The following is a 22900-nucleotide window of genomic DNA, read 5'->3' as shown; positions in this document are numbered from 1 at the left end:
GGTTCAGCCTACTGTCCCCTTTTAACACAAGTGCGCAACTGTGGCTTTCTCCTCATAGCAAGTTATGCCTACACAGAGGACATTTGGTGCACTGTTGATGGGCTCTGTCCTCTACTAAATCCCCTATGTTAGTGGATTAGTGGAGGTAGGGAAGTACTTGATACCCTGATTTGCTGTGGGAAATAGAGCTATTTTAGAAATATTTTCAGGTTGCCTGGGAAGCATAAGCAAACAGCACACCAATCAGGCCCCAGTGTAAGCACCGCATGAGACTCTGTGGCGCAATCGGTTAGCGCGTTCAGCTTTTAACCGAAAGGTTGGTGGTTCAAGCCCACCCAGGGACGATGCATTTTGGCTCAAAAATTCAGCATGACCAACTATGAACTTCTGTTTACCTCTCGCAGGTCTCGTCTGCTGACGTCCAAAAAATCCAATAAACTGTAAGCAATTCTTCTCGCTTGCTTTAGTTTTTCAAAACTTGCCATTCAATTCATAAACATCAAGACTTCATGGGAAGGGTTTGGCTGCAGCGTGTACTGATGCACAGAAGGAAGCTATCCTAGCCAGTCTACTTAAAGAAGCAATCAGGCTCTGCAGGTGCATGTACGTCTCCTACCTTTATTCTGTCATCAGACATACCAGAAGGATTGCCACAAGGACCTCGTGGCGCAATGGTAGCACGTCTGACTCCAGATCAGAAGGTTGCGCGTTCAAATCACGTCGGGGTCATATTTGCTTTTCCCACTCTGAAATACAAAATTGCTCTTCAGTATCTCGTTATTTCAACCTGACTGCATCTTTGTGCTCTGGGCCTCGTTGTTCTGGCGTTTCGAATGTAAGCTTTGCAGCAGGGAAGTATCATATTGACAGACACCCATGAAGGACATGGTCAACCTTTAAAGCAGGCCAATCTCTCTGTTTTACTGGATGCAGCAGAAGTATTTCCTCTTTACCATCTCTTCAAGTGGGCCTGACTGATGTGCTGTTTTGTGCACGCTACGTGGGCTTTGTAGAGCATACCTCTGCCATTTGCATGGCCTCCTAGCGCTGTCAATATTTTCGTGTAATCGCTGAATGCTGCACTGTTCTGGGAACTCTTGGTGTGACTAAAGGATATATGCTGGGGCCCCGAAAGGGGGTCGGCAGTCTAGTGGCAATGCCCATCACTTTGCAGTTTGGGTTTTTGAGTTCAGGTACCGGTCTGGTGTCGGAAACCTGTAAGCGCCCTTCCAATCAACTGTCGGTCCTGGATTGTGAGGATTTCCCCTTATACTGGTCTCAGTAGACACATTTCCATTTTACTTTTTCACTCTCGCATTGCCTATTTCTCTCTCTCTCATAGTTACATTATAGACAAGAGAGACATTGTCAGCGAGAGGGCTTCACAGCACCTTCCCCCCTTTCCCTAAGTGCATTGCAAGGGTCTCTGGGAGGCGTGCACATTTGTCTGAAACACAAAGATCCACTGGCAATAAAAAGCGTAGGTCCCTAGTTTGCATTTCTTAGAATTTGAGGAGGCACTCAGAGTTGTCTCGGGCGTGACTGTACCTTTCATAGGAGATGTGCTAATCCCCAAACCCTCTTCCTTTGTCCCAGTAATCTGTCCTAGGGCCTCTAGCAAGTTGTTTTCTGAAACAAAGCTTACCTGAACATCCTGTAAAATTGGTAACTTTTCAGTAGCAGTACAGTGCAGTATATAGCATTCCTGTTGCGCACAGCATCTAGATCCAAAAATTGCTTACTCTACCCCAGAAATTAGAATTCACCCAGTCAAACAGAGGGATCTATAAAGAGCATGGCAAGTAGTTAACATAAGCTACTTCCCCCAAGTTCTCTTGGTGCACTCTGCTGCCCTCTTTTAACAGAAGAATGCAACTGCAGGTATTGCTTCTCAGCAAGGTACCTACATATAGAAACCTTGGTGCACTCTTGCTAAATCTGCTGGAATGTGTCTTCTATTGTGCCCAAGGTGGTTGTGTATTTGGGGACTCAGGGAAGCAAGGGAGCAGTCTAATGCACTGCAGTGCTAAGAGAGGCATGCCTTTTTCAGAAAAAAGTTCAGGTTTTCTGCCAATCAGAAAAAAATAGCAATGCAATCAGGCCAAAGGCAGAACACACATGCCAGTGAGTCTCTGTGGCGCAATTGGTTAGCGCGTTCGGCTGTTAACCGAAAAGACGCTGCTGTTTTTGGCACAAAGACACAGAGTGTTCCACTCAGTAAACCTGAGTCATTTCTCCCGTGTTCTCTGGGTTCAGCCTACTGTCCCCTTTTAACACAAGTGCGCAACTGTGGCTTTCTCCTCATAGCAAGTTATGCCTACACAGAGGACATTTGGTGCACTGTTGATGGGCTCTGTCCTCTACTAAATCCCCTGTGTTAGTGGATTAGTGGAGGTAGGGAAGTGCTTGATACCCTGATTTGCTGTGGGAAATAGAGCTATTTTAGAAATATTTTCAGGTTGCCTGGGAAGCATAAGCAAACATCACACCAATCAGGCCCCAGTGTAAGCACTGCAAGAGTCTCTGTGGCGCAATCGGTTAGCGCGTTCGGCTGTTAAATGAAAGGTTGGTGGTTCAAGCCCACCCAGGGACAATGCATTTTGGCTCAAAAATTCAGCATGACCAACTATGAACTTCTGTTTACCTCTCGCAGGTCTCGTCTTCTGACGTCCAAAAAATCCAATAAACTGCAAGCAATTCTTCTCGCTTGCTTTAGTTTTTCAAAACTTGCCATTCAATTCATAAACATCAAGACTTCATGGGAAGGGTTTGGCTGCAGCGTGTACTGATGCACAGAAGGAAGCTATCCTAGCCAGTCTACTTAAAGAAGCAATGAGGCTCTGCAGGTGCATGTACGTCTCCTACCTTTATTCTGTCATCAGACACACCAGGTTGACTACCACAAGGACCTCGTGGCGCAATGGTAGCGCGTCTGACTCCGGATCAGAAGGTTGTGTGTTCAAATCACATCGGGGTCATACTTGCTTTTCCAACTCTGAAATACAAAATTGCTCTTCAGTATCTCGTTATTTCAACCTGACTGCATCTTTGTGCTCTGGGCCTAGTTGTTCTGGCGTTTCGAATGTAAGCTTTGCAGCAGGGAAGTATCATATTGACAGACACCCATGAAGGACATGGTCAACCTTTAAAGCAGGCCAATCTCTATGTTTTACTGAATGCAGCAGAAGTATTTCCTCTTTACCATCTCTTCAAGTGGGCCTGACTGATGTGCTGTTTTGTGCACGCTATGTGGGCTTTGTAAAGCATACCTCTGCCATTTGCATGGCCTCCTAGCACTGTCAATATTTTCGTGTAATCGCTGAATGCTGCACTGTCCTGGGAACTCTAGGTGTGACTAAAGGATATATGCTGGGGCCCCGAAAGGGGGTCGGCAGTCTAGTGGCAATGCCCATCACTTTGCAGTTTGGGTTTGTGAGTTCAGGTACCGGTCTGGTGTCGGAAACCTGTAAGCGCCCTCCCAATCAACTGTCGGTCCTGGATTGTGAGGATTTCCCCTTATACTGGTCTCAGTAGACACATTTCCATTTTACTTTTTCACTCTCGCATTGCCTATTTCTCTCTCTCTCATAGATACATTATAGACAAGAGAGACATTGTCAGCGAGAGGGCTTCACAGCACCTTCCCCCATTTCCCTAAGTGCATTGCAAGGGGCTCTGGGAGGCGTGCACATTTGTCTGAAACACAAAGATCCCCTAGCAATAAAAAGCGTAGGTCCCTAGTTTGCATTTCTTAGAATTTGAGGTGACACTCAGAGTTGTCTCGGGCGTGACTGTACCTTTCATAGGAGATGTGCTAATCCCCAAACACTCTTCCTTTGTCCCAGTAATCTGTCTAAGTGCCTCTAGCAAGTTGTTTTCTGAAACAAAGCTTACCTGAACATCCTCTAAAATTGGTAACTTTTCAGTAGCAGTACAGTGCAGTATATAGCATTCCTGTTGCGCACAGCATCTAGATCCAAAAATTGCTTACTCTACCCCAGAAATTAGAATTCACCCAGTCAAACAGAGGGATCTATAAAGAGCATGGCAAGTAGTTAACATAAGCTACTTCCCCCAAGTTCTCTTGGTGCACTCTGCTGCCCTCTTTTAACAGAAGAATGCAACTGCAGGTCTTGCTTCTCAGCAAGGTACCTACATATAGAAACCTTGGTGCACTCTTGCTAAATCTGCTGGAATGTGTCTTCTATTGTGCCCAAGGTGGTTGTGTATTTGGGGACTCAGGGAAGCAAGGGAGCAGTCTAATGCACTGCAGTGCTAAGAGAGGCATGCCTTTTTCAGAAAAAAGTTCAGGTTTTCTGCCAATCAGAAAAAAATAGCAATGCAATCAGGCCAAAGGCAGAACACACATGCCAGTGAGTCTCTGTGGCACAATTGGTTAGCGCGTTCGGCTGTTAACCGAAAAGACGCTGCTGTTTTTGGCACAAAGACACAGAGTGTTCCACTCAGTAAACCTGAGTCATTTCTCCCGTGTTCTCTGGGTTCAGCCTACTGTCCCCTTTTAACACAAGTGCGCAACTGTGGCTTTCTCCTCATAGCAAGTTATGCCTACACAGAGGACATTTGGTGCACTGTTGATGGGCTCTGTCCTCTACTAAATCCCCTGTGTTAGTGGATTAGTGGAGGTAGGGAAGTGCTTGATACCCTGATTTGCTGTGGGAAATAGAGCTATTTTAGAAATATTTTCAGGTTGCCTGGGAAGCATAAGCAAACAGCACACCAATCAGGCCCCAGTGTAAGCACTGCATGATTCTCTGTGGCGCAATCGGTTAGTTCGGCTGTTAACCGAAAGGTTGGTAGTTCAAGCCCACCCAGGGACGTTGCATTTTGGCTCAAAAATTCAGCATGACCAACTATGAACTTCTGTCTACCTCTCGCAGGTCTCGTCTGCTGACGTCCAAAAAATCCAATAAACTGTAAGCAATTCTTCTCGCTTGCTTTAGTTTTTCAAAACTTGCCATTCAATTCATAAACATCAAGACTTCATGGGAAGGGTTTGGCTGCAGCGTGTACTGATGCACAGAAGGAAGCTATCCTAGCCAGTCTACTTAAAGAAGCAATGAGGCTCTGCAGGTGCATGTACGTCTCCTACCTTTATTCTGTCATCAGACACACCAGGTGGACTGCCGCAAGGACCTCGTGGCGCAATGGTAGCGCATTTGACTCCAGATCAGAAGGTTGTGTGTTCAAATCACATCGGGGTCATACTTGCTTTTCCCACTCTGAAATACAAAATTGCTCTTCAGTATCTCGTTATTTCAACCTGACTGCATCTTTGTGCTCTGGGCCTAGTTGTTCTGGCGTTTCGAATGTAAGCTTTGCAGCAGGGAAGTATCATATTGACAGACACCCATGAAGGACATGGTCAACCTTTAAAGCAGGCCAATCTCTATGTTTTACTGGATGCAGCAGAAGTATTTCCTCTTTACCATCTCTTCAAGTGGGCCTGACTGATGTGCTGTTTTGTGCACGCTACGTGGGCTTTGTAAAGCATACCTCTGCCATTTGCATGGCCTCCTAGCGCTGTCAATATTTTCGTGTAATCGCTGAATGCTGCAGTGTCCTGGGAACTCTAGGTGTGACTAAAGGATATATGTTGGGGCCCCGAAAGGGGGTCGGCAGTCTAGTGGCAATGCCCATCACTTTGCAGTTTGGGTTTGTGAGTTCAGGTACCGGTCTGGTGTCGGAAACCTGTAAGCGCCCTCCCAATCAACTGTCGGTCCTGGATTGTGAGGATTTCCCCTTATACTGGTCTCAGTAGACACATTTCCATTTTACTTTTTCACTCTCGCATTGCCTATTTCTCTCTCTCTCATAGATACATTATAGACAAGAGAGACATTGTCAGCGAGAGGGTTGCACAGCACCTTCCCCCATTTCCCTAAGTGCATTGCATGGGGCTCTGGGAGGCGTGCACATTTGTCTGAAACACAAAGATCCACTGGCAATAAAATGCGTAGGACCCCAGTTCGCATTTCTTAGAATTTGAGGAGGCACTCAGAGTTGTCTCGGGCGTGACTGTACCTTTCATAGGAGATGTGCTAATCCCCAAACCCTCTTCCTTTGTCCCAGTAATCTGTCTTAGTGCCTCTAGCAAGTTGTTTTCTGAAACAAAGCTTACCTGAACATCCTGTAAAATTGGTAACTTTTCAGTAGCAGTACAGTGCAGTATATAGCATTCCTGTTGCGCACAGCATCTAGATCCAAAAATTGCTTACTCTACCCCAGAAATTAGAATTCACCCAGTCAAACAGAGGGATCTATAAAGAGCATGGCAAGTAGTTAACATAAGCTACTTCCCCCAAGTTCTCTTGGTGCACTCTGCTGCCCTCTTTTAACAGAAGAATGCAACTGCAGGTCTTGCTTCTCAGCAAGGTACCTACATATAGAAACCTTGGTGCACTCTTGCTAAATCTGCTGGAATGTGTCTTCTATTGTGCCCAAGGTGGTTGTGTATTTGGGGACTCAGGGAAGCAAGGGAGCAGTCTAATGCACTGCAGTGCTAAGAGAGGCATGCCTTTTTCAGAAAAAAGTTCAGGTTTTCTGCCAATCAGAAAAAAATAGCAATGCAATCAGGCCAAAGGCAGAACACACATGCCAGTGAGTCTCTGTGGCACAATTGGTTAGCGCGTTCGGCTGTTAACCGAAAAGACGCTGCTGTTTTTGGCACAAAGACACAGAGTGTTCCACTCAGTAAACCTGAGTCATTTCTCCCGTGTTCTCTGGGTTCAGCCTACTGTCCCCTTTTAACACAAGTGCGCAACTGTGGCTTTCTCCTCATAGCAAGTTATGCCTACAGAGAGGACATTTGGTGCACTGTTGATGGGCTCTGTCCTCTACTAAATCCCCTGTGTTTGTGGATTAGGGGAGGTAGGGAAGTGCTTGATACCCTGATTTGCTGTGGGAAATAGAGCTATTTTAGAAATATTTTCAGGTTGCCTGGGAAGCATAAGCAAACAGCACACCAATCAGGCCCCAGTGTAAGCACTGCATGAGTCTCTGTGGCGCAATCGGTTAGCGCGTTCGGCTGTTAACCAAAAGGTTGGTGGTTCAAGCCCACCCAGGGACGATGCATTTTGGCTCAAAAATTCAGCATGACCAACTATGAACTTCTGTTTACCTCTCGCAGGTCTCGTCTTCTGACGTCCAAAAAATCCAATAAACTGCAAGCAATTCTTCTCGCTTGCTTTAGTTTTTCAAAACTTGCCATTCAATTCATAAACATCAAGACTTCATGGGAAGGGTTTGGCTGCAGCGTGTACTGATGCACAGAAGGAAGCTATCCTAGCCAGTCTACTTAAAGAAGCAATGAGGCTCTGCAGGTCCATGTACGTCTCCTACCTTTATTCTGTCATCAGACACACCAGGTGGACTGCCACAAGGACCTCGTGGCGCAATGGTAGCGCGTCTGACTCCAGATCAGAAGGTTGCGTGTTCAAATCACGTCGGGGTCATATTTGCTTTTCCCACTCTGAAATACAAAATTGCTCTTCAGTATCTCGTTATTTCAACCTGACTGCATCTTTGTGCTCTGGGCCTAGTTGTTCTGGCGTTTCGAATGTAAGCTTTGCAGCAGGGAAGTATCATATTGACAGACACCCATGAAGGACATGGTCAACCTTTAAAGCAGGCCAATCTCTATGTTTTACTGGATGCAGCAGAAGTATTTCCTCTTTACCATCTCTTCAAGTGGGCCTGACTGATGTGCTGTTTTGTGCACGCTACGTGGGCTTTGTAAAGCATACCTCTGCCATTTGCATGGCCTCCTAGCGCTGTCAATATTTTCGTGTAATCGCTGAATGCTGCACTGTCCTGGGAACTCTAGGTGTGACTAAAGGATATATGCTGGGGCCCCGAAAGGGGGTCGGCAGTCTAGTGGCAATGCCCATCACTTTGCAGTTTGGGTTTGTGAGTTCAGGTACCGGTCTGGTGTCGGAAACCTGTAAGCGCCCTCCCAATCAACTGTCGGTCCTGGACTGTGAGGATTTCCCCTTATACTGGTCTCAGTAGACACATTTCCATTTTACTTTTTCACTCTCGCATTGCCTATTTCTCTCTCTCTCATAGATACATTATAGACAAGAGAGACATTGTCAGCGAGAGGGCTTCACAGCACCTTCCCCCCTATCCCTAAGTGCATTGCAAGGGGCTCTGGGAGGCGTGCACATTTGTCTGAAACACAAAGATCCACTGGCAATTATAAGCGTAGGTCCCTAGTTTGCATTTCTTAGAATTTGAGGTGACACTCAGAGTTGTCTCGGGCGTGACTGTACCTTTCATAGGAGATGTGCTAATCCCCAAACCCTCTTCCTTTGTCCCAGTAATCTGTCTTAGTGCCTCTAGCAAGTTGTTTTCTGAAACAAAGCTTACCTGAACATCCTGTAAAATTGGTAACTTTTCAGTAGCAGTACAGTGCAGTATATAGCATTCCTGTTGCGCACAGCATCTAGATCCAAAAATTGCTTACTCTACCCCAGAAATTAGAATTCACCCAGTCAAACAGAGGGATCTATAAAGAGCATGGCAAGTAGTTAACATAAGCTACTTCCCCCAAGTTCTCTTGGTGCACTCTGCTGCCCTCTTTTAACAGAAGAATGCAACTGCAGGTCTTGCTTCTCAGCAAGGTACCTACATATAGAAACCTTGGTGCACTCTTGCTAAATCTGCTGGAATGTGTCTTCTATTGTGCCCAAGGTGGTTGTGTATTTGGGGACTCAGGGAAGCAAGGGAGCAGTCTAATGCACTGCAGTGCTAAGAGAGGCATGCCTTTTTCAGAAAAAAGTTCAGGTTTTCTGCCAATCAGAAAAAAATAGCAATGCAATCAGGCCAAAGGCAGAACACACATGCCAGTGAGTCTCTGTGGCACAATTGGTTAGCGCGTTCGGCTGTTAACCGAAAAGACGCTGCTGTTTTTGGCACAAAGACACAGTGTTCCACTCAGTAAACCTGAGTCATTTCTCCCGTGTTCTCTGGGTTCAGCCTACTGTCCCCTTTTAACACAAGTGCGCAACTGTGGCTTTCTCCTCATAGCAAGTTATGCCTACAGAGAGGACATTTGGTGCACTGTTGATGGGCTCTGTCCTCCACTAAATCCCCTGTGTTTGTGGATTAGGGGAGGTAGGGAAGTGCTTGATACCCTGATTTGCTGGGGGAAATAGAGCTATTTTAGAAATATTTTCAGGTTGCCTGGGAAGCATAAGCAAACAGCACACCAATCAGGCCCCAGTGTAAGCACTGCATGAGTCTCTGTGGCGCAATCAGTTAGCGCGTTCGGCTGTTAACCGAAAGGATAGTGGTTCAAGCCCACCCAGGGACGATGCATTTTGGCTCAAAAATTCAGCATGACCAACTATGAACTTCTGTTTACCTCTCGCAGGTCTCGTCTGCTGACGTCCAAAAAATCCAATAAACTGTAAGCAATTCTTCTCGCTTGCTTTAGTTTTTCAAAACTCGCCATTTAATTCATAAACATCAAGACTTCATGGGAAGGGTTTGGCTGCAGTGTGTACTGATGCACAGAAGGAAGCTATCCTAGCCAGTCTACCTAAAGAAGCAATGAGGCTCTGCAGGTGCATGTACGTCTCCTACCTTTATTCTGTCATCAGACACACCAGGTGGATGCCACAAGGACCTCGTGGCGCAATGGTAGCGCGTCTGACTCCAGATCAGAAAGTTGCGTGTTCAAATCACGTCGGGGTCATATTTGCTTTTCCCACTCTGAAATACAAAATTGCTCTTCAGTATCTCGTTATTTCGACCGGACTGCATCTTTGTGCTCTGGGCCTAGTTGTTCTGGCGTTTCGAATGTAAGCTTTGCAGCAGGGAAGTATCATATTGACAGACACCCATAAAGGACATGGTCAACCTTTAAAGCAGGCCAATCTCTATGTTTTACTGGATGCAGCAGAAGTATTTCCTCTTTACCATCTCTTCAAGTGGGCCTGACTGATGTGCTGTTTTGTGCACGCTACGTGGGCTTTGTAAAGCATACCTCTGCCATTTGCATGGCCTCCTAGCGCTGTCAATATTTTCGTGTAATCGCTGAATGCTGCACTGTCCTGGGAACTCTAGGTGTGACTAAAGGATATATTCTGGGGCCCCGAAAGGGGGTCGGCAGTCTAGTGGCAATGCCCATCACTTTGCAGTTTGGGTTTGTGAGTTCAGGTACCGGTCTGGTGTCGGAAACCTGTAAGCGCCCTCCCAATCAACTGTCGGTCCTGGATTGTGAGGATTTCCCCTTATACTGGTCTCAGTAGACACATTTCCATTTTACTTTTTCACTCTCGCATTGCCTATTTCTCTCTCTCTCATAGATACATTATAGACAAGAGAGACATTGTCAGCGAGAGGGTTGCACAGCACCTTCCCCCATTTCCCTAAGTGTGTTGCAAGGGACTCTGGGAGGCGTGCACATTTGTCTGAAACACAAAGATCCACTGGCAATAAAAAGCGTAGGACCCCAGTTCGCATTTCTTAGAATTTGAGGAGGGACTCAGAGTTGTCTCGGGCGTGACTGTACCTTTCCTAGGAGATGTGCTAATCCCCAAACCCTCTTCCTTTGTCCCAGTAATCTGTCCTAGGACCTCTAGCAAGTTGTTTTCTGAAACAAAGCTTACCTGAACATCCTGTAAAATTGGTAACTTTTCAGTAGCAGTACAGTGCAGTATATAGCATTCCTGTTGCGCACAGCATCTAGATCCAAAAATTGCTTACTCTACCCCAGAAATTAGAATTCACCCAGTCAAACAGAGGGATCTATAAAGAGCATGGCAAGTAGTTAACATAAGCTACTTCCCCCAAGTTCTCTTGGTGCACTCTGCTGCCCTCTTTTAACAGAAGAATGCAACTGCAGGTCTTGCTTCTCAGCAAGGTACCTACATATAGAAACCTTGGTGCACTCTTGCTAAATCTGCTGGAATGTGTCTTCTATTGTGCCCAAGGTGGTTGCGTATTTGGGGACTCAGGGAAGCAAGGGAGCAGTCTAATGCACTGCAGTGCTAAGAGAGGCATGCCTTTTTCAGAAAAAAGTTCAGGTTTTCTGCCAATCAGAAAAAAATAGCAATGCAATCAGGCCAAAGGCAGAACACACATGCCAGTGAGTCTCTGTGGCGCAATTCGTTAGCGCGTTCGGCTGTTAACCGAAAAGACGCTGCTGTTTTTGGCACAAAGACACAGAGTGTTCCACTGAGTAAACCTGAGTCATTTCTCCCGTGTTCTCTGGGTTCAGCCTACTGTCCCCTTTTAACACAAGTGCGCAACTGTGGCTTTCTCCTCATAGCAAGTTATGCCTATACAGAGGACATTTGGTGCACTGTTGATGGGCTCTGTCCTCTACTAAATCCCCTGTGTTTGTGGATTAGGGGTGGTAGTGAAGTGCTTGATACTCTGATTTGCTGTGGGAAATAGAGCTATTTTAGAAATATTTTCAGGTTGCCTGGGAAGCATAAGCAAACAGCACACCAATTAGGCCCCAGTATAAGCACTGCATGAGACTCTGTGGCGCAATCGGTTAGCGCGTTCGGCTGTTAACCGAAAGGTTGGTGGTTCAAGCCCACCCAGGGACGGTGCATTTTGGCTCAAAAATTCAGCGTGACCAACTATGGACTCTGTTTAACTCTCGCAGGTCTCGTCTGCTGACGTCCAAAAAATCCAATAAACTGCAAGCAATTCTTCTCGCTTGCTTTAGTTTTTCAAAACTTGCCATTCAATTCATAAACATCAAGACTTCATGGGAAGGGTTTGGCTGCAGCGTGTACTGATGCACATAAGGAAGCTATCCTAGCCAGTCTACTTAAAGAAGCAATGAGGCTCTGCAGGTGCATGTACGTCTCCTACCTTTATTCTGTCATCAGACACACCAGGTGGATTGCCACAAGGACCTCGTGGCGCAATGGTAGCGCGTCTGACTCCAGATCAGAAGGTTTCGTGTTCAAATCACTTCGGGGTCATATTTGCTTTTCCCACTCTGAAATATAAAATTGCTCTTCAGTATCTCGTTATTTCAACCTGACTGCATCTTTGTGCTCTGGGCCTAGTTGTTCTGGCGTTTCGAATGTAAGTTTTGCAGCAGGGAAGTATCATATTGACAGACACCCATGAAGGACATGGTCAACCTTTAAAGCAGGCCAATCTCTATGTTTTACTGGATGCAGCAGAAGTATTTCCTCTTTACCATCTCTTCAAGTGGGCCTAACTGATGTGCTGTTTTGTGCACGCTACGTGGGCTTTGTAAAGCATACCTCTGCCATTTGCATGGCCTCCTAGCGCTGTCAATATTTTCGTGTAATCGCTGAATGCTGCACTGTCCTGGGAACTCTAGGTGTGACTAAAGGATATATGCTGGGGCCCCGAAAGGGGGTCGGCAGTCTAGTGGCAATGCCCATCACTTTGCAGTTTGGGTTTGTGAGTTCAGGTACCGGTCTGGTGTCAGAAACCTGTAAGCGCCCTCCCAATCAACTGTCGGTCCTGGATTGTGAGGATTTCCCCTTATACTGGTCTCAGTAGACACATTTCCATTTTACTTTTTCACTCTCGCATTGCCTATTTCTCTCTCTCTCATAGATACATTATAGACAAGAGAGACATTGTCAGCGAGAGGGCTTCACAGCACCTTCCCCCATTTCCCTAAGTGCATTGCAAGGGGCTCTGGGAGGCGTGCACATTTGTCTGAAACACAAAGATCCCCTAGCAATAAAAAGCGTAGGTCCCTAGTTTGCATTTCTTAGAATTTGAGGTGACACTCAGAGTTGTCTCAGGCGTGACTGTACCTTTCATAGGAGATGTGCTAATCCCCAAACTCTCTTCCTTTGTCCCAGTAATCTGTCTTAGTGCCTCTAGCTAGTTGTTTTCTGAAACAAAGCTTACCTGAACATCCTGTAAAATTGGTAACTTTTCAGTAGCAGTACAGTGCAGTATATAGCATTCCTGTTGCGCACAGCATCTAGATCCAAAAATTGCTTACTCTACCCCAGAAATTAGAATTCACCCAGTCAAACAGAGGGATCTTTAAAGAGCATGGCAAGTAGTTAACATAAGCTACTTCCCCCAAGTTCTCTTGGTGCACTCTGCTGCCCTCTTTTAACAGAAGAATGCAACTGCAGGTCTTGCTTCTCAGCAAGGTACCTACATATAGAAACCTTGGTGCACTCTTGCTAAATCTGCTGGAATGTGTCTTCTATTGTGCCCAAGGTGGTTGTGTATTTGGGGACTCATGGAAGCAAGGGAGCAGTCTAATGCACTGCAGTGCTAAGAGAGGCATGCCTTTTTCAGAAAAAGTTCAAGTTTTCTGCCAATCAGAAAAAAATAGCAATGCAATCAGGCCAAAGGCAGAACACACATGCCAGTGAGTCTCTGTGGCGCAATTGGTTAGCGCGTTCGGCTGTTAACCGAAAAGACGCTGCTGTTTTTGGCACAAAGACACAGAGTGTTCCACTCAGTAAACCTGAGTCATTTCTCCCGTGTTCTCTGGGTTCAGCCTACTGTCCCCTTTTAACACAAGTGCGCAACTGTGGCTTTCTCCTCATAGCAAGTTATGCCTACACAGAGGACATTTGGTGCACTGTTGATGGGCTCTGTCCTCTACTAAATCCCCTGTGTTAGTGGATTAGTGGAGGTAGGGAAGTGCTTGATACCCTGATTTGCTGTGGGAAATAGAGCTATTTTAGAAATATTTTCAGGTTGCCTGGGAAGCATAAGCAAACAGCACACCAATCAGGCCCCAGTGTAAGCACTGCATGAGTCTCTGTGGCGCAATCGGTTAGCGCGTTCGGCTGTTAACCGAAAGATTGGTGGTTCAAGCCCACCCAGGGACGATGCATTTTGGCTCAAAAATTCAGCATGACCAACTATGAACTTCTGTTTACCTCTCGCAGGTCTAGTCTGCTGACGTCCAAAAAATCCAATAAACTGCAAGCAATTCTTCTCGCTTGCTTTAGTTTTTCAAAACTTGCCATTCAATTCATAAACATCAAGACTTCATGGGAAGGGTTTGGCTGCAGCGTGTACTGATGCACAGAAGGAAGCTATCCTAGCCAGTCTACTTAAAGAAGCAATGAGGCGCTGCAGGTCCATGTACGTCTCCTACCTTTATTCTGTCATCAGACACACCGGTGGATTGCCACAAGGACCTCGTGGCGCAATGGTAGCGCGTCTGACTCCAGATCAGAAGGTTGCGTGTTCAAATCACGTCGGGGTCATATTTGCTTTTCCCACTCTGAAATACAAAATTGCTCTTCAGTATCTCGTTATTTCAACCTGACTGCATCTTTGTGCTCTGGGCCTAGTTGTTCTGGCGTTTCGAATGTAAGCTTTGCAGCAGGGAAGTATCATATTGACAGACACCCATAAAGGACATGGTCAACCTTTAAAGCAGGCCAATCTCTATGTTTTACTGGATGCAGCAGAAGTATTTCCTCTTTACCATCTCTTCAAGTGGGCCTGACTGATGTGCTGTTTTGTGCACGCTACGTGGGCTTTGTAAAGCATACCTCTGCCATTTGCATGGCCTCCTAGCGCTGTCAATATTTTCGTGTAATCGCTGAATGCTGCACTGTCCTGGGAACTCTAGGTGTGACTAAAGGATATATGCTGGGGCCCCGAAAGGGGGTCGGCAGTCTAGTGGCAATGCCCATCACTTTGTAGTTTGGGTTTGTGAGTTCAGGTACCGGTCTGGTGTCAGAAACCTGTAAGCGCCCTCCCAATCAACTGTCGGTCCTGGATTGTGAGGATTTCCCCTTATACTGGTCTCAGTAGACACATTTCCATTTTACTTTTTCACTCTCGCATTGCCTATTTCTCTCTCTCTCATAGATACATTATAGACAAGAGAGACATTGTCAGCGAGAGGGCTTCACAGCACCTTCCCCCATTTCCCTTAGTGCATTGCATGGGGCTCTGGGAGGCGTGCACATTTGTCTGAAACACAAAGATCCACTGGCAATAAAAAGCGTAGGACCCCAGTTCGCATTTCTTAGAATTTGAGGAGGCACTCAGAGTTGTCTCGGGCGTGACTGTACCTTTCATAGGAGATGTGCTAATCCCCAAACCCTCTTCCTTTGTCCCAGTAATCTGTCCTAGGACCTCTAGCAAGTTGTTTTCTGAAACAAAGCTTACCTGAACATCCTGTAAAATTGGTAACTTTTCAGTAGCAGTACAGTGCAGTATATAGCATTCCTGTTGCGCACAGCATCTAGATCCAAAAATTGCTTACTCTACCCCAGAAATTACAATTCACCCAGTCAAACAGAGGGATCTCTAAAGAGCATGGCAAGTAGTTAACATAAACTACTTCCCCCAAGTTCTCTTGGTGCACTCTGCTGCCCTCTTTTAACAGAAGAATGCAACTGCAGGTCTTGCTTCTCAGCAAGGTACCTACATATAGAAACCTTGGTGCACTCTTGCTAAATCTGCTGGAATGTGTCTTCTATTGTGCCCAAGGTGGTTGTGTATTTGGGGACTCAGGGAAGCAAGGGAGCAGTCTAATGCACTGCAGTGCTAAGAGAGGCATGCATTTTTCAGAAAAAAGTTCAGGTTTTCTGCCAATCAGAAAAAAATAGCAATGCAATCAGGCCAAAGGCAGAACACACATGCCAGTGAGTCTCTGTGGCGCAATTGGTTAGCGCGTTCGGCTGTTAACCGAAAAGACGCTGCTGTTTTTGGCACAAAGACACAGAGTGTTCCACTCAGTAAACCTGAGTCATTTCTCCCGTGTTCTCTGGGTTCAGCCTACTGTCCCCTTTTAACACAAGTGCGCAACTGTGGCTTTCTCCTCAAAGCAAATTATGCCTACACAGAGGACATTTGGTGCACTGTTGATGGGCTCTGTCCTCTACCAAATCCCCTGTGTTAGTGGATTAGTGGAGGTAGGGAAGTGCTTGATACCCTGATTTGCTGTGGGAAATAGAGCTATTTTAGAAATATTTTCAGGTTGCCTGGGAAGCATAAGCAAACAGCACACCAATCAGGCCCCAGTGTAAGCACTGCATGAGTCTCTGTGGCGCAATCGGTTAGCGCGTTTGGCTGTTAACCAAAAGGTTGGTGGTTCAAGCCCACCCAGAGACGATGCATTTTGGCTCAAAAATTCAGCATGACCAACTATGAACTTCTGTTTACCTCTCGCAGGTCTCGTCTGCTGACGTCCAAAAAATCCAATAAACTGCAAGCAATTCTTCTCGCTTGCTTTAGTTTTTCAAAACTTGCCATTCAATTCATAAACATCAAGACTTCATGGGAAGGGTTCGGCTGCAGCGTGTACTGATGCACAGAAGGAAGCTATCCTAGCCAGTCTACTTAAAGAAGCAATGAGGCTCTGCAGGTCCATGTACGTCTCCTACCTTTATTCTGTCATCAGACACACCAGGTGGATTGCCACAAGGACCTCGTGGCGCAATGGTAGCGCGTCTGACTCCAGATCAGACGGTTGCGTGTTCAAATCACGTCGGGGTCATATTTGCTTTTCCCACTCTGAAATATAAAATTGCTCTTCAGTATCTTGTTATTTCAACCTGACTGCATCTTTGTGCTCTGGGCCTAGTTGTTCTGGCGTTTCGAATGTAAACTTTGCAGCAGGGAAGTATCATATTGACAGACACCCATGAAGGACATGGTCAACCTTTAAAGCAGGCCAATCTCTATGTTTTACTGGATGCAGCAGAAGTATTTCCTCTTTACCATCTCTTCAAGTGGGCCTGACTGATGTGCTGTTTTGTGCACGCTACGTGGGCTTTGTAAAGCATACCTCTGCCATTTGCATGGCCTCCTAGCGCTGTCAATATTTTCGTGTAATCGCTGAATGCTGCACTGTCCTTCGAACTCTAGGTGTGACTAAAGGATATATGCTGGGGCCCCGAAAGGGGGTCGGCAGTCTAGTGGCAATGGGCATCACTTTGCAGTTTGGGTTTGTGAGTTCAGGTACCGTTCTGGTGTTGGAAACCTGTAAGCGCCCTCCCAATCAACTGTCGGTCCTGGATTGTGAGGATTTCCCCTTATACTGGTCTCAGTAGACACATTTCCATTTTACTTTTTCACTCTCGCATTGCCTATTTCTCTCTCTCTCATAGATACATTATAGACAAGAGAGACATTGTCAGCGAGAGGGCTTCACAGCACCTTCCCCCATTTCCCTAAGTGCATTGCAAGGGGCTCTGGGAGGCGTGCACATTTGTCTGAAACACAAAGATCCACTGGCAATAAAAGGCGTTGGACCCCAGTTCGCATTTCTTAGAATTTGAGGTGACACTCAGAGTTGTCTCGGGCGTGACTGTACCTTTCATAGGAGATGTGCTAATCCCCAAACCCTCTTCCTTTGTCCCAGTAATCTGTCCTAGGGCCTCTAGCAAGTTGTTTTCTGAAACAAAGCTTACCTGAACATCCTGTATAATTAGTAACTTTTCAGTAGCAGTACAGTGCAGTATATAGCATTCCTGTTGCGCACAGCATCTAGATCCAAAAATTGCTTACTCTACCCCAGAAATTAGAATTCACCCAGTCAAACAGAGGGATCTATAAAGAGCATGGCAAGTAGTTAACATAAGCTACTTCCCCCAAGTTCTCTTGGTGCACTCTGCTGCCCTCTTTTAACAGAAGAATGCAACTGCAGGTCTTGCTTCTCAGCAAGGTACCTACATATAGAAACCTTGGTGCACTCTTGCTAAATCTGCTGGAATGTGTCTTCTATTGTGCCCAAGGTGGTTGTGTATTTGGGGACTCAGGGAAGCAAGGGAGCAGTCTAATGCACTGCAGTGCTAAGAGAGGCATGCCTTTTTCAGAAAAAAGTTCAGGTTTTCTGCCAATCAGAAAAAAATAGCAATGCAATCAGGCCAAAGGCAGAACACACATGCCAGTGAGTCTCTGTGGCGCAATTTGTTAGCGCGTTCGGCTGTTAACCGAAAAGACGCTGCTGTTTTTGGCACAAAGACACAGAGTGTTCCACTCAGTAAACCTGAGTCATTTCTCCCGTGTTCTCTGGGTTCAGCCTACTGTCCCCTTTTAACACAAGTGCGCAACTGTGGCTTTCTCCTCATAGCAAGTTATGCCTACACAGAGGACATTTGGTGCACTGTTGATGGGCTCTGTCCTCTACTAAATCCCCTGTGTTAGTGGATTAGTGGAGGTAGGGAAGTGCTTGATACCCTGATTTGCTGTGGGAAATAGAGCTATTTTAGAAATATTTTCAGGTTGCCTGGGAAGCATAAGCAAACAGCACACCAATCAGGCCCCAGTGTAAGCACTGCATGAGTCTATGTGGCGCAATCGGTTAGCGCGTTCGGCTGTTAACTGAAAGGTTGGTGGTTCAAGCCCACCCAGGGACGGTGCATTTTGGCTCAAAAATTCAGCGTGACCAACTATGGACTTCTGTTTACCTCTCGCAGGTCTCGTCTGCTGACGTCCAAAAAATCCAATAAACTGCAAGCAATTCTTCTCGCTTGCTTTAGTTTTTCAAAACTTGCCATTCAATTCATAAACATCAAGACTTCATGGGAAGGGTTTGGCTGCAGCGTGTACTGATGCACAGAAGGAAGCTATCCTAGCCAGTCTACTTAAAGAAGCAATGAGGCTCTGCAGGTCCATGTACGTCTCCTACCTTTATTCTGTCATCAGACACACCAGGTGGACTGTCACAAGGACCTCGTGGCGCAATGGTAGCACATCTGACTCCAGATCAGAAGGTTGCGTGTTCAAATCACGTCGGGGTCATTTTTGCTTTTCCCACTCTGAAATACAAAATTGCTCTTCAGTATCTCGTTATTTCAACCTGACTGCATCTTTGTGCTCTGGGCCTAGTTGTTCTGGCGTTTCGAATGTAAGCTTTGCAGCAGGGAAGTATCATATTGACAGACACCCATGAAGGACATGGTCAACCTTTAAAGCAGGCCAATCTCTATGTTTTACTGGATGCAGCAGAAGTATTTCCTCTTTACCATCTCTTCAAGTGGGCCTGACTGATGTGCTGTTTTGTGCACGCTACGTGGGCTTTGTAAAGCATACCTCTGCCATTTGCATGGCCTCCTAGCGCTGTCAATATTTTCGTGTAATCGCTGAATGCTGCACTGTCCTGGGAACTCTAGGTGTGACTAAAGGATATATGCTGGGGGCCCGAAAGGGGGTCGGCAGTCTAGTGGCAATGCCCATCACTTTGCAGTTTGGTTTTGTGAGTTCAGGTACCCGTCTGGTGTCGGAAACCTGTAAGCGCCCTCCCAATCAACTGTCGGTCCTGGATTGTGAGGATTTCCCCTTATACTGGTCTCAGTAGACACATTTCCATTTTACTTTTTCACTCTCGCATTGCCTATTTCTCTCTCTCTCATAGATACATTATAGACAAGAGAGAAATTGTCAGCGAGAGGGCTTCACAGCACCTTCCCCCATTTCCCTAAGTGCATTGCAAGGGGCTCTGGGAGGCGTGCACATTTGTCTGAAACACAAAGATCCCCTAGCAATAAAAAGCGTAGGTCCCTAGTTTGCATTTCTTAGAATTTGAGGTGACACTCAGAGTTGTCTCGGGCGTGACTGTACCTTTCATAGGAGATGTGCTAATCCCCAACCCCTCTTCCTTTGTCCCAGTAATCTGTCTTAGTGCCTCTAGCAAGTTGTTTTCTGAAACAAAGCTTACCTGAACATCCTGTAAAATTGGTAACTTTTCAGTAGCAGTACAGTGCAGTATATAGCATTCCTGTTGCGCACAGCATCTAGATCCAAAAATTGCTTATTCTACCCTAAAAATTAGAATTCACCCAGTCAAACAGAGGGATCTATAAAGAGCATGGCAAGTAGTTAACATAAGCTACTTCCCCCAAGTTCTCTTGGTGCACTCTGCTGCCCTCTTTTAACAGAAGAATGCAACTGCAGGTCTTGCTTCTCAGCAAGGTACCTACATATAGAAACCTTGGTGCACTCTTGCTAAATCTGCTGGAATGTGTCTTCTATTGTGCCCAAGGTGGTTGTGTATTTGGGGACTCAGGGAAGCAAGGGAGCAGTCTAATGCACTGCAGTGCTAAGGGAGGCATGCCTTTTTCAGAAAAAAGTTCAGGTTTTCTGCCAATCAGAAAAAAATAGCAATGCAATCAGGCCAAAGGCAGAACACACATGCCAGTGAGTCTCTGTGGCGCAAATGGTTAGCGCGTTCGGCTGTTAACCGAAAAGACGCTGCTGTTTTTGGCACAAAGACACAGAGTGTTCCACTCAGTAAACCTGAGTCATTTCTCCCGTGTTCTCTGGGTTCAGCCTACTGTCCCCTTTTAACACAAGTGCGCAACTGTGGCTTTCTCCTCATAGCAAGTTATGCCTACGCAGAGGACATTTGGTGCACTGTTGATGGGCTCTGTCCTCTACTAAATCCCCTGTGTTAGTGGATTAGTGGAGGTAGGGAAGTGCTTGATACCCTGATTTGCTGTGGGAAATAGAGCTATTTTAGAAATATTTTCAGGTTGCCTGGGAAGCATAAGCAAACAGCACACCAATCAGGCCCCAGTGTAAGCAATGCATGAGTCTCTGTGGCGCAATCGGTTAGCGCGTTCGGCTGTTAACCGAAAGGTTGGTGGTTCAAGCCCACCCAGGGACGATGCATTTTGGCTCAAAAATTCAGCATGACCAACTATGAACTTCTGTTTACCTCTCGCAGGTCTCGTCTGCTGACGTCCAAAAAATCCAATAAACTGCAAGCAATTCTTCTCGCTTGCTTTAGTTTTTCAAAACTTGCCATTCAATTCATAAACATCAAGACTTCATGGGAAGGGTTTGGCTGCAGCGTGTACTGATGCACAGAAGGAAGCTATCCTAGCCAGTCTACTTAAAGAAGCAATGAGGCTCTGAAGGTGCATGTACGTCTCCTACCTTTATTCTGTCATCAGACACACCAGGTGGACTGCCACAAGGACCTCGTGGCGCAGTGGTAGCGCGTCTGACTCCAGATCAGAAGGTTGTGTGTTCAAATCACATCGGGGTCACACTTGCTTTTCCCACTCTGAAATACAAAATTGCTCTTCAGTATCTCGTTATTTCAACCTGACTGCATCTTTGTGCTCTGGGCCTAGTTGTTCTGGCGTTTCGAATGTAAGCTTTGCAGCAGGGAAGTATCATATTGACAGACACCCATGAAGGACATGGTCAACCTTTAAAGCATGCCAATCTCTATGTTTTACTGGATGTAGCAGAAGTATTTCCTCTTTAACATCTCTTCAAGTGGGCCTGACTGATGTGCTGTTTTGTGCACGCTACGTGGGCTTTGTAAAGCATACCTCTGCCATTTGAATGGCCTCCTAGCACTGTCAATATTTTCGTGTAATCGCTGAATGCTGCACTGTCCTGGGAACTCTAGGTGTGACTAAAGGATATATGCTGGGGCCCCGAAAGGGGGTCGGTAATCTAGTGTCAATGCCCATCACTTTGTAGTTTGGGTTTGTGAGTTCAGGTACCGGTCTGGTGTCGGAAACCTGTAAGCGCCCTCCCAATCAACTGTCGGTCCTGGATTGTGAGGATTTCCCCTTATACTGGTCTCAGTAGACACATTTCCATTTTACTTTTTCACTCTCGCATTGCCTATTTCTCTCTCTCTCATAGATACATTATAGACAAGAGAGACATTGTCAGCGAGAGGGCTTCACAGCACCTTCCCCCATTTCCCTAAGTGCATTGCAAGGGGCTCTGGGAGGCGTGCACATTTGTCTGAAACACAAAGATCCACTGGCAATAAAAAGCGTAGGTCCCTAGTTTGCATTTCTTAGAATTTGAGGTGACACTCAGAGTTGTCTCGGGCGTGACTGTACCTTTCATAGGAGATGTGCTAATCCCCAAACCCTCTTCCTTTGTCCCAGTAATCTGTCCTAGGGCCTCTAGCAAGTTGTTTTCTGAAACAAAGCTTACCTGAACATCCTGTAAAATTGGTAACTTTTCAGTAGCAGTACAGTGCAGCATATAGCATTCCTGTTGCGCACAGCATCTAGATCCAAAAATTGCTTACTCTACCCCAGAAATTAGAATTCACCCAGTCAAACAGAGGGATCTATAAAGAGCATGTCAAGTAGTTAACATAAGCTACTTCCCCCAAGTTCTCTTGGTGCACTCTGCTGCCCTCTTTTAACAGAAGAATGCAACTGCAGGTCTTGCTTCTCAGCAAGGTACCTACATATAGAATCCTTGGTGCACTCTTGCTAAATCTGCTGGAATGTGTCTTCTATTGTGCCCAAGGTGGTTGTGTATTTGGGGACTCAGGGAAGCAAGGGAGCAGTCTAATGCACTGCAGTGCTAAGAGAGGCATGCCTTTTTCAGAAAAAAGTTCAGGTTTTCTGCCAATCAGAAAAAAATAGCAATGCAATCAGGCCAAAGGCAGAACACACATGCCAGTGAGTCTCTGTGGCGCAATTGGTTAGCGCGTTCGGCTGTTAACCGAAAAGACGCTGCTGTTTTTGGCACAAAGACACAGAGTGTTCCACTCAGTAAACCTGAGTCATTTCTCCCGTGTTCTCTGGGTTCAGCCTACTGTCCCCTTTTAACACAAGTGCGCAACTGTGGCTTTCTCCTCATAGCAAGTTATGCCTATACAGAGGACATTTGGTGCACTGTTGATGGGCTCTGTCCTCTACTAAATCCCCTGTGTTTGCGGATTAGGAGAGGTAGGGAAGTGCTTGATACCCTGATTTGCTGTGGGAAATAGAGCTATTTTAGAAATATTTTCAGGTTGCCTGGGAAGCATAAGCAAACAGCACACCAATCAGGCCCCTGTGTAAGAACTGCATGAGTCTCTGTGGCGCAATCGGTTAGCGCGTTCGGCTGTTAACTGAAAGGTTGGTGGTTCAAGCCCACCCAGGGACGGTGCATTTTGGCTCAAAAATTCAGCGTGACCAACTATGGACTTCTGTTTACCTCTCGCAGGTCTCGTCTGCTGACG

General features: G+C 46.2%; 14 non-coding genes across 14 annotated transcripts; all 14 read left to right on the top strand.

Moving 5' to 3' along the window:
- The first annotated feature begins 2906 nt into the window (after nucleotides 1–2906).
- Nucleotides 2907–2978, top strand: TRNAR-CCG (transfer RNA arginine (anticodon CCG)). Its single transcript has one exon. It is a non-coding gene; the product is annotated as a tRNA-Arg (tRNA).
- A 2173-nt stretch (nucleotides 2979–5151) lies between these two features.
- TRNAW-CCA (transfer RNA tryptophan (anticodon CCA)) lies at nucleotides 5152–5223 on the top strand. The gene has a single exon. It is a non-coding gene; the product is annotated as a tRNA-Trp (tRNA).
- Nucleotides 5224–7013: 1790 nt separating this feature from the next.
- Nucleotides 7014–7087, top strand: TRNAN-GUU (transfer RNA asparagine (anticodon GUU)). Its single transcript has one exon. It is a non-coding gene; the product is annotated as a tRNA-Asn (tRNA).
- A 313-nt stretch (nucleotides 7088–7400) lies between these two features.
- On the top strand, nucleotides 7401–7472 carry TRNAW-CCA (transfer RNA tryptophan (anticodon CCA)). Its single transcript has one exon. It is a non-coding gene; the product is annotated as a tRNA-Trp (tRNA).
- Nucleotides 7473–9646: 2174 nt separating this feature from the next.
- On the top strand, nucleotides 9647–9718 carry TRNAW-CCA (transfer RNA tryptophan (anticodon CCA)). The gene has a single exon. It is a non-coding gene; the product is annotated as a tRNA-Trp (tRNA).
- Nucleotides 9719–11508: 1790 nt separating this feature from the next.
- TRNAN-GUU (transfer RNA asparagine (anticodon GUU)) lies at nucleotides 11509–11582 on the top strand. The gene has a single exon. It is a non-coding gene; the product is annotated as a tRNA-Asn (tRNA).
- Nucleotides 11583–13755: 2173 nt separating this feature from the next.
- On the top strand, nucleotides 13756–13829 carry TRNAN-GUU (transfer RNA asparagine (anticodon GUU)). Its single transcript has one exon. It is a non-coding gene; the product is annotated as a tRNA-Asn (tRNA).
- Nucleotides 13830–14141: 312 nt separating this feature from the next.
- On the top strand, nucleotides 14142–14213 carry TRNAW-CCA (transfer RNA tryptophan (anticodon CCA)). Its single transcript has one exon. It is a non-coding gene; the product is annotated as a tRNA-Trp (tRNA).
- Nucleotides 14214–16003: 1790 nt separating this feature from the next.
- TRNAN-GUU (transfer RNA asparagine (anticodon GUU)) lies at nucleotides 16004–16077 on the top strand. The gene has a single exon. It is a non-coding gene; the product is annotated as a tRNA-Asn (tRNA).
- A 313-nt stretch (nucleotides 16078–16390) lies between these two features.
- Nucleotides 16391–16462, top strand: TRNAW-CCA (transfer RNA tryptophan (anticodon CCA)). Its single transcript has one exon. It is a non-coding gene; the product is annotated as a tRNA-Trp (tRNA).
- Nucleotides 16463–18639: 2177 nt separating this feature from the next.
- Nucleotides 18640–18711, top strand: TRNAW-CCA (transfer RNA tryptophan (anticodon CCA)). The gene has a single exon. It is a non-coding gene; the product is annotated as a tRNA-Trp (tRNA).
- Nucleotides 18712–20501: 1790 nt separating this feature from the next.
- Nucleotides 20502–20575, top strand: TRNAN-GUU (transfer RNA asparagine (anticodon GUU)). The gene has a single exon. It is a non-coding gene; the product is annotated as a tRNA-Asn (tRNA).
- A 313-nt stretch (nucleotides 20576–20888) lies between these two features.
- On the top strand, nucleotides 20889–20960 carry TRNAW-CCA (transfer RNA tryptophan (anticodon CCA)). Its single transcript has one exon. It is a non-coding gene; the product is annotated as a tRNA-Trp (tRNA).
- Nucleotides 20961–22750: 1790 nt separating this feature from the next.
- On the top strand, nucleotides 22751–22824 carry TRNAN-GUU (transfer RNA asparagine (anticodon GUU)). Its single transcript has one exon. It is a non-coding gene; the product is annotated as a tRNA-Asn (tRNA).
- The last annotated feature ends 76 nt before the right edge of the window (nucleotides 22825–22900 follow it).

The sequence above is a fragment of the Ambystoma mexicanum genome, chromosome 11, assembly GCF_040938575.1.
Source record: "Ambystoma mexicanum isolate Mex_15411 chromosome 11, UKY_AmexF1_1, whole genome shotgun sequence".
Lineage (NCBI taxonomy): Eukaryota > Metazoa > Chordata > Amphibia > Caudata > Ambystomatidae > Ambystoma > Ambystoma mexicanum.
The sequence above is the reverse complement of the archived record's forward strand: the minus strand, read 5'-3'. Positions and strand labels throughout refer to the sequence as shown.